This window comes from Engraulis encrasicolus, chromosome 16, assembly GCF_034702125.1.
Source record: "Engraulis encrasicolus isolate BLACKSEA-1 chromosome 16, IST_EnEncr_1.0, whole genome shotgun sequence".
Lineage (NCBI taxonomy): Eukaryota > Metazoa > Chordata > Actinopteri > Clupeiformes > Engraulidae > Engraulis > Engraulis encrasicolus.
In genome coordinates this window covers 3,861,880-3,875,335 of record NC_085872.1, presented here as the reverse complement: position 1 = coordinate 3,875,335, position 13,456 = coordinate 3,861,880, and positions in this window count along the sequence as shown.

Genomic DNA, 13,456 nt, shown 5'->3' with positions numbered 1-13,456 from the left:
AATATTTATTTATTACTTAGTAAACTTTCATGAAAAGATACAATTTGGCAATAGCAGCCCAGTTTCAATGAGCAGCATAGTTGCAGTACCTTTTTTGACCATTTCCTGCACAGTGTCCCTTTAACGTCTCCGTGAGCAGTGCGAGTTCGAGAGCTGCCTTTCACACTGCACAGTCAACGTCCACGTTCTATCCGCGAGCAGCAGCCATTAATTTTCAATGGGAGCCACGCATTGAATGCGGACGTCCGCAGGAAAATAGACTCGAGTTCTATTTTCAAGGAGCAACACGGACATGCACCGCGCTTACACCGTGTTCCTGTGTGTAAGGCATGATTTGTTTTCATGCATTTTAACCGTTCCGGACTGATAACTGACACGTTATGTGGACGTACTGTGGATGTCCGCGCCGTTGGTGTGCATGTACCGTGATACAGGATACCTCCGGACACATTAAGCGAAGTCTCGCACTTGCTGTGTGTACATTAAGGTCCTGTGAACGCGGAATTACCGTATTGGCCCGAATATAAGACGTGGTTTTTGTTATAAAAATAGTACTCTAAAAGGGGGGGTCGTCTTATTTCCGCGCGCTAGAGAAAAAAGTTTTAAAAATATATATATATATATTTTACTTAACCTGAATGCGGCCATTAGCCTATGCTTCACAACAATGCCACAAAACTCAATAATGGATGGGTTAAGAGATTGTTTTGTCCATATCAAATTTGCAGATGCTTGTTACGTTATGACTGTTGCACCGCACGTCTATCAACTGTCAATGTCAACGCGATGCGAACGACAGTGCAAGGGGAAAAACACATGTCAATCACGGCTCGTTGCTCTGCTTTTATTTGTGTTTGGTTTTACAGTCTCATCAGGAAAGCTTTGGTCGTTCTCTCTGGTCAGCCGACAACACCACTAGAAACTAAAGAAATGAAGGATGATTTGACGAACAACCTGTAGGCTAAGTTTTGGATGCTGTCATCAGCCAATCAATGGTCGTCTGTGTGTGTGCGAGAAAGTGGCGCCTTTGACGATATGCCTCGCAACGATGCAACAACACAGAATAATGGTTAGGGCAAGAGATTGTCTTGTTCATATAAAATCACTAGGAGTTTTACCCTTGGTACGAAATGAATATCAATCGGACTTTTAATGTCAACGTGGTCCTGATAGGCAGCTTTCAATTACAATGCGTCAATCTGCCTTTGATCACGTTCGGTTTCTACAGTCCAACGGAAAACTTTGGAGGCATAAAATGAACGGTGATTTGGCGAGACGGCTGCTGGTTAGATATTGCTGTCAACTAAGCATTTAGCAAAATCTGTGCATTGCACAATAGATTGCCTATCTCTACTGGACTGATTGCCTGGCTGGCGCAGACTAATGCTCTGAGTGTAGGCTATGTTGCGTCGCACTTTAAACAGGCGGGCCCAGGCGGCTGTAGCCTGTGTGCCTATTGGCGCTTGACAGGTGAAGTGAGTAAAGAAAGGAAAAGGATATGAGTAGCCATCTGTGGTCTTATATCATGGAAATTCCATGAAAATTATATTGTGAAATTTGTTCTTTGTAAAAAGTCTCAGATTTTCCGACAAATTAAAAACGGCATGTTTCCAATGTGAAAAACTGCAAGTTTCCAATGTGAAACAAAATTAAGTCTTCAAAGATATATTATAACTTCCCCTCTGATCGCCAAATGGCTGGCCAAAATCCCTGTCCACATTGTCCTCCTCCCTTAGGATGCGCTGTGACCAAAGCCCCACAATCACCTGGGTCCCCAGTTTATAACCCTATTATCTTGCCCCAGCCCTTTACTCTTGGTTTGGCCGCTGGACGATCAACACCGCATAGAGTAACTTAATGCGCAACTTTATGGACCATGTTTTTATATTTCGTCCGAATACAAACATAGACTGCTTAGTTCACCTTTCACACGCTGTAAGCTTAAAACACCTTTGCAAAGACGTCTAAGACCTTGCCTGGACATGTTTTACACTTTATCCGGACACTGTGAGCTAAAGGCGAGCTCACTGCGAGAAATAGCCACGCACTCCTCCGTGGAACAACTTCTCGCATTTGGGATAGAGGTGCTTTACTCGAATCTTTGAGGCGTCCGGATGGATTGGATCATTCCAAGGAGGGCATCCGGATTAGACGGATCATTCGGATCACTTATTTAAAATAAATAAAAATAAATAATAATAATGTATTTTTTAAAACGTTTCTGCCATTAAGTGGCTATGCGCCTTGTCTTTGTTGCCCCATTTATCAATTCACATCGATAAATCAAAGAGTAAGACAGTTTGATCAACAAAACTCACTTTATGAATCGTCACAGTTCCTAAACTCATGCTGCGATCTGACCCTGGGTCTCCTCACTAAACATGCGACCACAACTCGAAGAGCCTTTGGCAGCAGTAAAACGGCATGTTCCTGGTTTTGCAATAAATAATGTGTGTGTTTGTATTTAAGAAGACTAAAAGTCAAATATTTGGGTGCAGAAGTCTAGTTGAGCAGGGAGGATAGACAGGAGGCGAGCAGCAGATGACCACTCGCTTCCGCTGCCGAGTTGCCTTGCGACTCGCACACTCGTGGCAAAAACGAAACTTAAGCTGGGCTTACACTGTGCGACTTTTGCCCCGATTTGGCACTCGCACGACTTTTTGAGAGTCGGGCCGATTTCTTGCTCAATCGCAGGTCAATCGTGAGTCTCGCATCGTGCAGTGTACATGGGGTAACGACAAGCGATTTTGCCTCACGATCGTGCAATCGCAGGGTCGCAAGAAAATCAAAACGGTTTGAAATTCTGGTCGTGGCTCGTTCGTAAATCGCACAGTTAAAGCAGTGATACGACCCGATTTGACACTTCACATGCACAAATTAATAGGGCCGTGCGATTCGCTGTTGAGGGCGACCTCATCTCCACCTCAGGTGCGCATGTTCCCTCCTCTGCAGACTGGGGAAACATGCCTGTCGCGTCGTATGGTTGAAGCATTTCGCTCGCATCCGACTGTCGGCTCGTGTAGTGTGAGGATGTGAGTCGTGAGTTGTGAACTTTTAAACAGTGAAATTCCATCGTGCAGTGTGAGCAGAAGCTTAAGACCCACGAGTGAAAATATTGCACAGTGTATGCCCGGCTTTAAGCGATTGATCCGATCCGTAGGGGATTCGCTGCTACCAACAACTCAGTCAGGATTCGTCTCACCGAGTCGCCGAGGGCGCCGCTGCTGACTTGGACAAGGGGAGTGGCAGCAGTGGCTTTAAAGTCTGTATGCTGTAACGCAGTGGGTGATAGTAGAGTCACTAGCCTACAGACTGAGATGTAAAAGCGTTGGCAGAGCACTGTTAACATTTAGAAATGTAGGCTAGACCTCAACAGAGTCAGAAGCACACACATAGGGAGTGGGGGTCCGCGACTCAATTGGCCACAACAGGCAGGATGGATCAAACAGGCTCGATGAATGACGAGGCGGGAGTTGGTTCCGTTTTACTCAGTGAGTGTTCGTGACTGAACAGCAAACTGAGATATTAGAGAATGGCTGTTGTAGTCAACTAAAGAGGATATATTCCGGTTTCACAATTTCTCGCGCTGTCACTGCCATTTTGTTGACATATTAATGAAATGCCGTCTGACCCGCCTTTGGCAGATCAATGCATGACAGCCATCCGGACTGTCCGGAGGAGGTCTTTATCCGGTTGTCCAAACGGATCATCCGGGTTTTAATCAGCGCTAATTTGGGATTCCACCAACAAAATCCCAAGCCGCAAGGAAGACTCCTTTGCAGCCCCAAACCCTCAAGAGGACGAGGCTATCCGGACTGCAGAGGGACGGGCCGAGCCCTTTGGAAAACTGGACGTCTTCCTGTTCATCTTATACAGTAGGCTTATGTACTGAGATAAATGTGTTTTTGAACTATGACTTGAGTTATTTTTCATGTGCACATGTTCATTTGCATTTCTCCTCATTTGCATTTCGGCCCCTACGTGTGTGTGTGTGTGTGTGTGTGTGTGTGTGTGTGTGTGTGTGTGTGTGTGTGTGTGTGTGTGTGTGTGTGTGTGTGTGTGTGAGTGAAGCCTACTCGGACTGGACCAGTTTATATGGACATGGGGTAGCCTATAGCAGGGGTTTTCAAAGTGGGGCAGGGGACGCCTGGGGGGCCGTGAGAGGATGCCAGGGGGGCCGTGGCAGGTTGGCAGGGAAAATATAGCAAAATTAAATGAATCATTTAATTAATTGAATAACCTAAGGAGCCAGAATAAACAAAAAATAGGCTTAAATCCCAGTGGAATAATTTTGTTCTTTACAATATTTATGTATTGTGCTTTCTATAGTACCTGAATGGTCTTAGGAATACACAAACTTTATCAAGGTGTCAGGGAGGGGCTTGGCTGGAATCTACCTGTATGTGGAGGGCTCAGTAAAGTTTTGGAACTCCAGGCCAAAATAGCCTAATGTAATGTTATCTAAGAACATTGCTAATAGAAATGACCAATTGGGATTACATTGAAACATCTCAGAGAAAGAACAAAAAATGTGAGGGGTAAACCCTCAGGGACTGTTGAGATTTGTCGTCACGTGCCATCCATCCCCACAATATATTAATGATTTTTAAGCATTATATTACAGATGTAGGCCTATGGAGGCTCTTGTCCTAGATGAGCAAATGTAGCGATTGCCTGCTGGTTTCCTTACCCATCAGAGCCCATGGTAATGCGTCTGAATACATGTCGATGTATCTGAACACTGCTGCGTTAACACAGCGAAAACATTTTGGAGCAACACCCTAAAACAATGCTTACTTCAAGACGGTAACGTTTGCAAGCCTGAGTAGATTAGATATTGCGTTTCATGCATTTAATCAGACATCATCGCATTCGCACAGGATTAGAACTGGTAAAACTTTCGGCAAAGTTTACCGATATCGCCGGTATCTTTACTGACATGGCGCGTTCAGACGCGGTTATTATTACTTTATCACAACTAGTCCCGTCCGAGTAGGGCTTTAGAGAGAGTGGGAGAGAGAGTGCTCCGTGTGCTTGTGTGTGTGTGTGTGTGTGTGAGAGAGAGAGCGAGAGAGGGAGGGACTGAGGGAGAGAGATTCCTTTCGACTCACATATATTGTTTAAGATTATACAGGCGAGGAAGCAGCGCATCCAAAACTTTAAGCAGTTGAAAACCTCTCTTCTCCGCCGAATAAATTGGAAGCATATCCATAGTAGGTAGTTCTAGGGTAATTGCATCCGTGATTGCTTTCCACCTTGCTCCACTCTTGTGGTAGGGGAAGAGTAGTTTGTTTAGCATTTTCTCCGCGAGATAATTTCGTTTCAAATATTGAAACAAGCCTGGCTGCTAAATCTTACGTTACGACAACACTGTCATTCACAATTTACAAAGTGGTATTGTTTGGTATTCATCATTGGCAAAAGGATAGGAGGTAGTGTCACCTTTTTTTACAGGAGCGCGTATTCCTTACTCGTTTCACTATATTTCTGTCTAGAGATGATATAAAACCCGGAGGATCCGGTTGGAGAGCCGGATCAAGACCTCATCCGAACAGACCGGATGGCTGTCGTGCATTGATCCGCCAAAGGCGGGTCAGACGGCATTTCATTAATATGTCAACAAAATGGCAGTTACAGCGCGAGAAATTGTGAAACCGGAATATATCCTCTTTGACTACAACAGCCATTCTCTAATCTCCCTAGTATGCTGTTCAGTCACGAAAACTGAACCAACTCCCGCCTCGTCATTCATCGAGCCTGTTTGATCCGTCCAGCCTGTTGTGGCCAATTGAGTCACGGATCCCCGCTCCCTATGTGTGTGCTTCTGACTCTGTTGAGCTCTACATTTCTAAATGTTAACAGTGCTCTGCCAACGCTTTAACATCTCACTCTGTAGGCTACTCTTAGGGAAATTATAGTCTACAGACGTGACTCTACTATCACTCACTGCGTTACAGCGTACAGTCTTTAAAGCCACTGCTGTCACTCCCCTCGTCCGAGTCACTCAGCAGTGGCGCCCTCGGTGAGACGAATCTTGACTGAGTTGTTGGTAGCAGCGAATCCCCTACGGATCGGATCAACGCTTAAGTTTCGTTTTTGCCACGAGTGTGCGAGTCGCAAGGCAACTCGGCAGCGGAAGCGAGTGGTCATCTGCTGCTCGCCTCCTGACTGTCCCTGCTCAACTAGACTTCTGCTCCCAAATATTTGACTTTTAGTCTTCTTAAATTCAAACACACACATTATTTATTGCAAAATCAGGAACATGCCGTTTCACTGCTGCCAAAGGCTGTTCGAGTTGTGGTTGCATGTTTAGTGAGGAGACCCAGGTGGGTCGGATCGCAGCATGAGTTTAGGAACTGTGACATTCGTGAGTTTTGTTGATCAAACTGTCTTACTCTTTGATTTATCAACGTGAATTGATAAATGGAACAACAAAGGCGAGGCGCATAGCTATTTAACGGCAGAAACGTTTTAAAAAATACATTATTATTATTTATTTTTATTTATTTTAAATAAGTGATCCGTGTGATCCGAGTGATCCGTCTAATCTCTCCTTGGAATGATCCAATCAATCCGGACGCCTCAAAGTTTCGAGTTAAGCACCTCTATTTCTGTCTAACTATTTCACTCACCACGTTTGTTTGTGCATGTAATGGGGGAGGAGACACAGAGAATGCACTAGGTAGGCCTACATCTCTGGACTGAGGTCTTGTCGAACGTAATGCAATGCGTGCGCTGTGTACTTAAACTGCATAGGGGCAGAGGATTTTCGATTTTTTGCCCAGCCCTACTACTGAGCCTAGCGACCCCGCTTGTGGCGTTCACACGAAATAGTTCAAGTATTGATTAACCATCAATGTTCGGAACTCTCTGAGGATCGTCATGACGTGACCGTTATGCTAACTAGTCCAGAAATACGGGCGCTGCGCCATCTGTAGTAACAGGCCCTAGGTTAGCTCAACGCGACGCTAACCATTTGTTTTCACAGACACACATAGCCACCAAGCGTTCCATCTCTCTCTCTCTCTCTCTCTCCCTTCCTCTCTATCTCGTTCCTTTACTCTCAGAACCCTCCGAGCATTTCAGTACTATTTTATAAACTTTTAGTGCATAATCTGTAGTAAACCATTCTCTGAATAGCCAACTCTGTTCGGAGCTCTCTGTTTGTCAGCCATCGCCACGTTGGGCCTGCAGTGTTTACACAAGCACGCTGAAACCCCACTTCCTGTAGTGTTACAACTCGTAATGGCAGCGTAGATGGTAACGTCTCCCACTTGCTATTTCTTTTATTAAGCGGGCTTGCAGAGCAAGTAGTAATCTCTAAGTACGTTTATTATGCTTGCTTTGTTGCTATTGTGTTGTTATTTCAAGAAAGCCGCTGTCGTGACATCTTTTATTAACAGTAGTATTTTTTAACAAATGAGGAGTTCGTTGATAGTTTCCTTAAGGGTGAAGTAGCCTACTCTTTAGGCTAGAGTTGCCTCCTCCAGCCAACCATCCGGCGCACAGTGCTCTGCCTGTAGCAGGATCGATAGGCTAATGATGATGGTCAGGGCGCACATCAGTGCTTGGGTTGTCTATGGTTTTTTCTGGAATACCGTTGCCGATTAGATAGAAATTATCCTGTTATGAACCCGAGTTTAGCAGATATCACGCAATGAACGAGGCAGCCTGCAAACAGTTTGAAGTGCAATGTGACTGTAACAAGTTAGAAAGTAGCCAAACTCTGTTGCTTGTTAAAATTATGAGCGTTCCACTATCGTGTATCAACTATCTTTCTTTGCGCACGCTATAAAATGGCAATTAACTTGTTACTATAAACTACTGGTTAACTATGTATGCTTTCTAATGTTGGTAAAGGCGGGATAAGTGGGATAATGTAGGCTATTGTCTACACGTGACTACGGAAAATATATTTCCCTTCGGACGGAATAACAGCACTCCGCCTTCGGCGTCGGGGGTGTTATTCGCCCCGTAGGGAAATATTTTCTTATAGTCACGTGTGGACAATACATTATCCCTTACCTTTAAATAACTGTTGTACATTTTAAAACATTTCGTCGATATCGCAACCGACTGTAGTTATAAGTTATGAGATGGGCGCCAGCCAGGCAGCAATAAGACTGCCGTTATCTTTCCAAAAATGAATAAAAATCAGTGACCAACACATTAGAAATAACTCAGATCAACACAACGAATATCTTTTCTTATTTTTAGTAGTGCAATTTTGCTAAACCCTTGTTTGCAGACTTGTGAATGGTAATCTTCTTGGCGCACACTTCATGGTTCCCTCTCTCTTGCTCTCTCGGCTTGTTGCAGCGAAGAAGATCATTGGTGTACCACTCCCCTCCCTGCAGGACATTTACACCACACGCCTCACCCAGAAAGCACTGATGATCATCAAAGACACAAGCCACCCTGCACACAAACTGTTCAGCGTCCTGCCCTCTGGAAAGAGGTACAGGCGCCTCCGTTCCCGTACCACCAGGCTTGAAAGCAGCTCGATGCACCAAGCAATCAAGATAGTGAACACTCAACCCACTCTCCCTCCACTGTCAGCCTCTAGCCAGCCAGGCCACTGACAACCCCCCTCATCCCCACCACCATGTCTGCGACTGAACATTCCACCTGCACTACTACATCAGTGACTGAACTTTCAACCTGCACTAACTCAAAACATGCACATGCACACACAGACACACACACAGACGCACACCGCACTTTCTACCTGCACCAGACACACACACACACACACACACACACTGCTGCTGGTGTACTTGATGACCTATTTTAATATTTATTTTTTCTTCAAATGCCACTATTACTATGTCAGAACGCTATAAAGGACTTTTAGAAAAAGCACAACAAAATACCTCCTCTTAATGTATGCTCTCTACAAGTCTTCTGTTGTCCAGTCTTGCACTTTAAATGTCTGTATGAGCACTGTCTATGTCCATACTGTCTTATGTCCATGTATGAGTACTGTCTATGTCTATACTGGCTATGTCCTTACCTAGATTAGTCTATGTCTGCATGGGAAAGCAAGAAACGTAATTTCAAATTATTTGTATGACCAGTGCATGTAAAGATATTGACAATAAAACCAACTTGACTTGACTTGACTTGACTTGACCTCCTGACAGTCTCACCTGCCATTTGAAATTGACCCCATTTTATAGGCTGCACATGTAGTGCACAGGGGGTAACACTGCAATATTACTCCGGAGGAGGCAGAGTCAGTCCGTTACAATATAGTATATAAAATAGGCTATAAAATAGGCCTAATGATTAAAAGGCTGCCTGAACTAAAATGGAAAATTACAGTTTTTGCCTACTGCTTAAATACTATAAGTCGATGCTTAAACCAAAGCAGCATATCGTTAAGTTGTTGGTACTATAACTTAATCACATGTTGCTTTACTTTAAACAAAAGTCAAGCATTACACTTTCATACCAGTTTTGTTAAGCACTTGCTCCGTTACACAACACACAGACTCCTGCTGTCTCCACACAATTTTATACACAAGACGCGTGTCACTGTGAAAACACATTTGTGAAGAAAACAAAACACACTGGATGTATGACAAGATTTAGACACAGACAATAAAACACATGCTTTCAAAATTAACCACTATTCCGCCAGTTACAAAGTTGCATTCTTTATATTACATTGCACTTATTTTATTTTGCATTGATTTATTTTTTACTTTGATTGCTTCTAGCTAAATTTTCACCTTCCTACACTAAAACAAAACAACAAATAGCACAATGGTTCTAAAGAGTAGAATATGGAGTATGTCATTGACTGACTCACGTACTGTAAAACCTAGCCTGATACATGGCGCCAAAAGTAGCCTTTTGTCTTCATCATCACGTTAGGTAATGTGAACATGATGGTTTGTAGAAATTGTGTCATTTTCAGAACACAACCAAACACTTGAGCAAATTGACTGAACATGATATCATTTTGATGACGTCATGTAGATGTCAGCTGCATATTGTGTCTGTGGAAATGTTTTGTATTTCATGAAGAATACCTCATGCCTCAACCCAAACAAACAAATTATATTGACTATAATTTTCATTACAGCATGTTGACATCAACCACATATGTATATCATATTTAGATGTTAAAAAAATGTGTGAATATACCCCACACACAAACAAATGGTCCATAACCTCACCTACACACTGTTGTGTTTAGAGTGATGTACTGTTTGACATATATTTTGCTGCAGTTTACTGTAATGTCCTGTTCTGTAAGGTGCAGTTATGAACAGTATTGAATTTTGGGTTCTTGTGAAAATGTACATTCTGTGAGACTGAATAGATTGTTACAAAAACAAAATACTGCTGTGTTTTGTATAAAGCAGACAGCTGTTTTAATGTTGATCTAATTTGTTTTCTCATTTGGTGCTCATGTGTGTCTTTTGACATGAAAGTGAGGTTTTGACAAAAGATTGTTATTATGGCAATGTTTAGGTTTTTGATAGCAGAGTTTCATATCGGCATATGTGTGAAGGGTTTATTTCCAAGTGTTGAGAGTAATTGGCTTGTGTGTAGAGTTTTGACTTTATGAGCCAAATTTTGCAAATTGTGTGCAAGCAGTAGGCAAAAACTGTAATTTAAAAAAATAGAGACGCACGCACTTTCTACATGGTTCGATTTTTGTTTTCATTGCATTGTGGTGGTAGGCACACACGTTTGATAAAATAGGTAGACTGACCTAAACGTCTGCCCAGTTGCACGAAAGGTCTGCATGAGTTGAACGTAACGTCCTTAGGTCTTCCACGAAACGTCCTTAGTACTCTACGAAACGCCATGCCTTCTACGAATGGTTCCAAGTTCTATACGAATGGTCCCCTCTGAACAATTCATTAGACGAAGCGTCTCGCAACCGAAGTGAATCAGGCTTTGACTGTTCATGGGACTGGCTTTGGATGAACTCAGTTTGCATTTCAGCATGATGGTGGCCCTCGTCCATTTCCATCTGCGTAGATATTTTGACCAGTCATTGACCTTCTGAGCAACAGCATACTTTTTTGTTATTAGGCCAATCATTGCTATTTGTGTGTGTGTGAGTGTGAGCGAGAGAGAGAGCACCCTCCCACTGAACCTAAACATGGGCACCTTCCATGGCTGCCTTATGAGCCAGCCAGTCTGTGAATGCAAAGCACTTTGAGTTGTTAAGCTTTATAAAGAAATGTTGATTGATTGAATGTAATAACATTGCAAATATGCAGATCAGCAAAATTGCTCAACTTCTGAAGCAGGATGCAGCTTCTTTCTATTGGAAACAGTTGGGACACCTACACATGTAAGCGTACATGCTTCAGACTGTCCCCCCTTCTTCCAGATCGGACCAATCAGGGCGGCAGGATTTTCAGAGATGTGATGAAGTCAAAGTTTAAATCTAGTGAGAAGGGAGAAAAGAAGCAAAATGTCACAGCTGTTTCAGTCAGCAATGGCAACTTGCATGGACACAGTCAGGGGTGCTCGATTATGAAAAAATCAATATCACAATTATTGATATCACAACATCCTCAACGTCCTCGACATTGATTCTGCAAATTTTCTGTATTGTAGCCTATGTGAGTGTTTAAAGTAGCTCATCATTAAAAATCTCAGACGTGCACATGATTTCTCCAATCATGTGCAAGGATTTTTGTTTAAACCATGCCATCTGAGAGCTAAGTGTAAGGGGCATAATCCCAGATGAATGCTTATGGAGCAAGACAGAGCCACATTCATTGGTGAGAGTCAGGTTACGCTACCACCAGTTCATCTTCAAATATTCAGAATCGGTGATACTGGTTATTTTCCATCTGTTTTTCTCACTAGTCCATCGTGTTTGGAATCTGGGAACAACAGCAATTGAGCCACTGACCACTATTTTGGAGTGGTAAAGTTGTATATGCACTCAATGGAAGAAACAATGAAGTTTAGATGTCAGTCCTTATGTCAGTCCTTACTTCTTGTTTTCATATAACAATTTTGTTGAAAAGATTGTCCAATTATTCTCAGTCACCTCAACTCACTCAGTAAATATGCAATAGATAACTAATGTCAAGCATTTGCATAATGTTATTGTGTATCCTTTCCAGCATGGTTTTATTTCCTATTTTCGGCAGCTGTTGTTTGTCCCAGCCAAGAGTTTGGTCAAGCTCAGCTTGGCCATTCTTTGGACCTTCAGAACTCCACTGAAAAACTAAAACTTGCAGAGTGTTGCAATCTACTTATGATGTTATTCTTGCTTGTGTATCTGTAACGGACACTAGCAGAGTTCAGTGGTAGAACGTCAGTACACCTCCCTCTCAAAGCCTCATTCAGATGGAACTGAGCTATTGGTCTGGAGTCTGGACCTTTATCTCGGTGGTATCATACTGTGCCTCCCATGCCAAAGTGTTGACTAGAAGGTCGTAGGTAAAGCCCTGAGTGACGAACTAGCACAAGATGACCTTGGTTACATAATATGATTGTATGAACTGATCAAAGTTTGGGGTATTGGTCTATGCAGTTTCCTGTGATTTTGTGTGATTCTTTTTCTTTCTTACATGCCGAAGTACAAGTTATAGTCAGTACAGTATGTATCGACAGAAACCATTTCGGTTTCAAAAAAGTGTCAATTGACTAATTATGATCGGGCAGGTGTATGGACTGTTGAAGGACATTTTGATGTTCTGAAGCACCCTGCTTGCCCTTAAATTATCCAAAGAGCCCTTATTGGATGCCTGAAATATACTGTCTTTGAAAGGCAGGGCAACATCCTGACATGGCAGCAGGGGAGAGAGAGGCAGATTGAAGTTTGACGCTGGATAACTTGTCAGGAACCAGTCGTTGACTGATAAGTTTCATTTCATTGGGTGATGTCTTTCCACGATTCTGCACTGTAGTTGACCAAAATATCTTGTTTTTGTGACAAATCTTCTGGTTGCAAGGCCGGTGTGCAAATGATTTCAAGCATTATGGTAAAAAAAAAAACTCCAGAAAAGATTTCCTACCCATTTACTTACTTTTGTTTAGCAATGTGCTGGACCTTTTATAAATGAAGTCAAACACATTCTGAGCAATCTGACTACATGCATACTAGTTGTAATTATTAATTATTGGTGCCAAGTTCATAAGTTGATTGCCAAGACCTGTACAGCTTACTCCATGCAAAGATGGAGACCCATAATGCACTTCACCAGTGGAACGCTGTAAAACTCATTGAAAAGTTAACTACCATATACACCACTATGACATAACGCTGGGGCGTCAGTAATGCACGACGACTTTGTTGTTGCCTTTCTGGTAACAGCAAATGTATAATGTCATTCCTTAACTGGTTAAAGATTATGCTACACAGAGCTTGTTACTGCTTCATTAGAGGTTTCAGGGGTGTTTTTTTATCAGTGATACTTTTGGAAATCCAGGTTGTTAGGCTATTATTTTATTTTTTTATACAGTGTTGTAA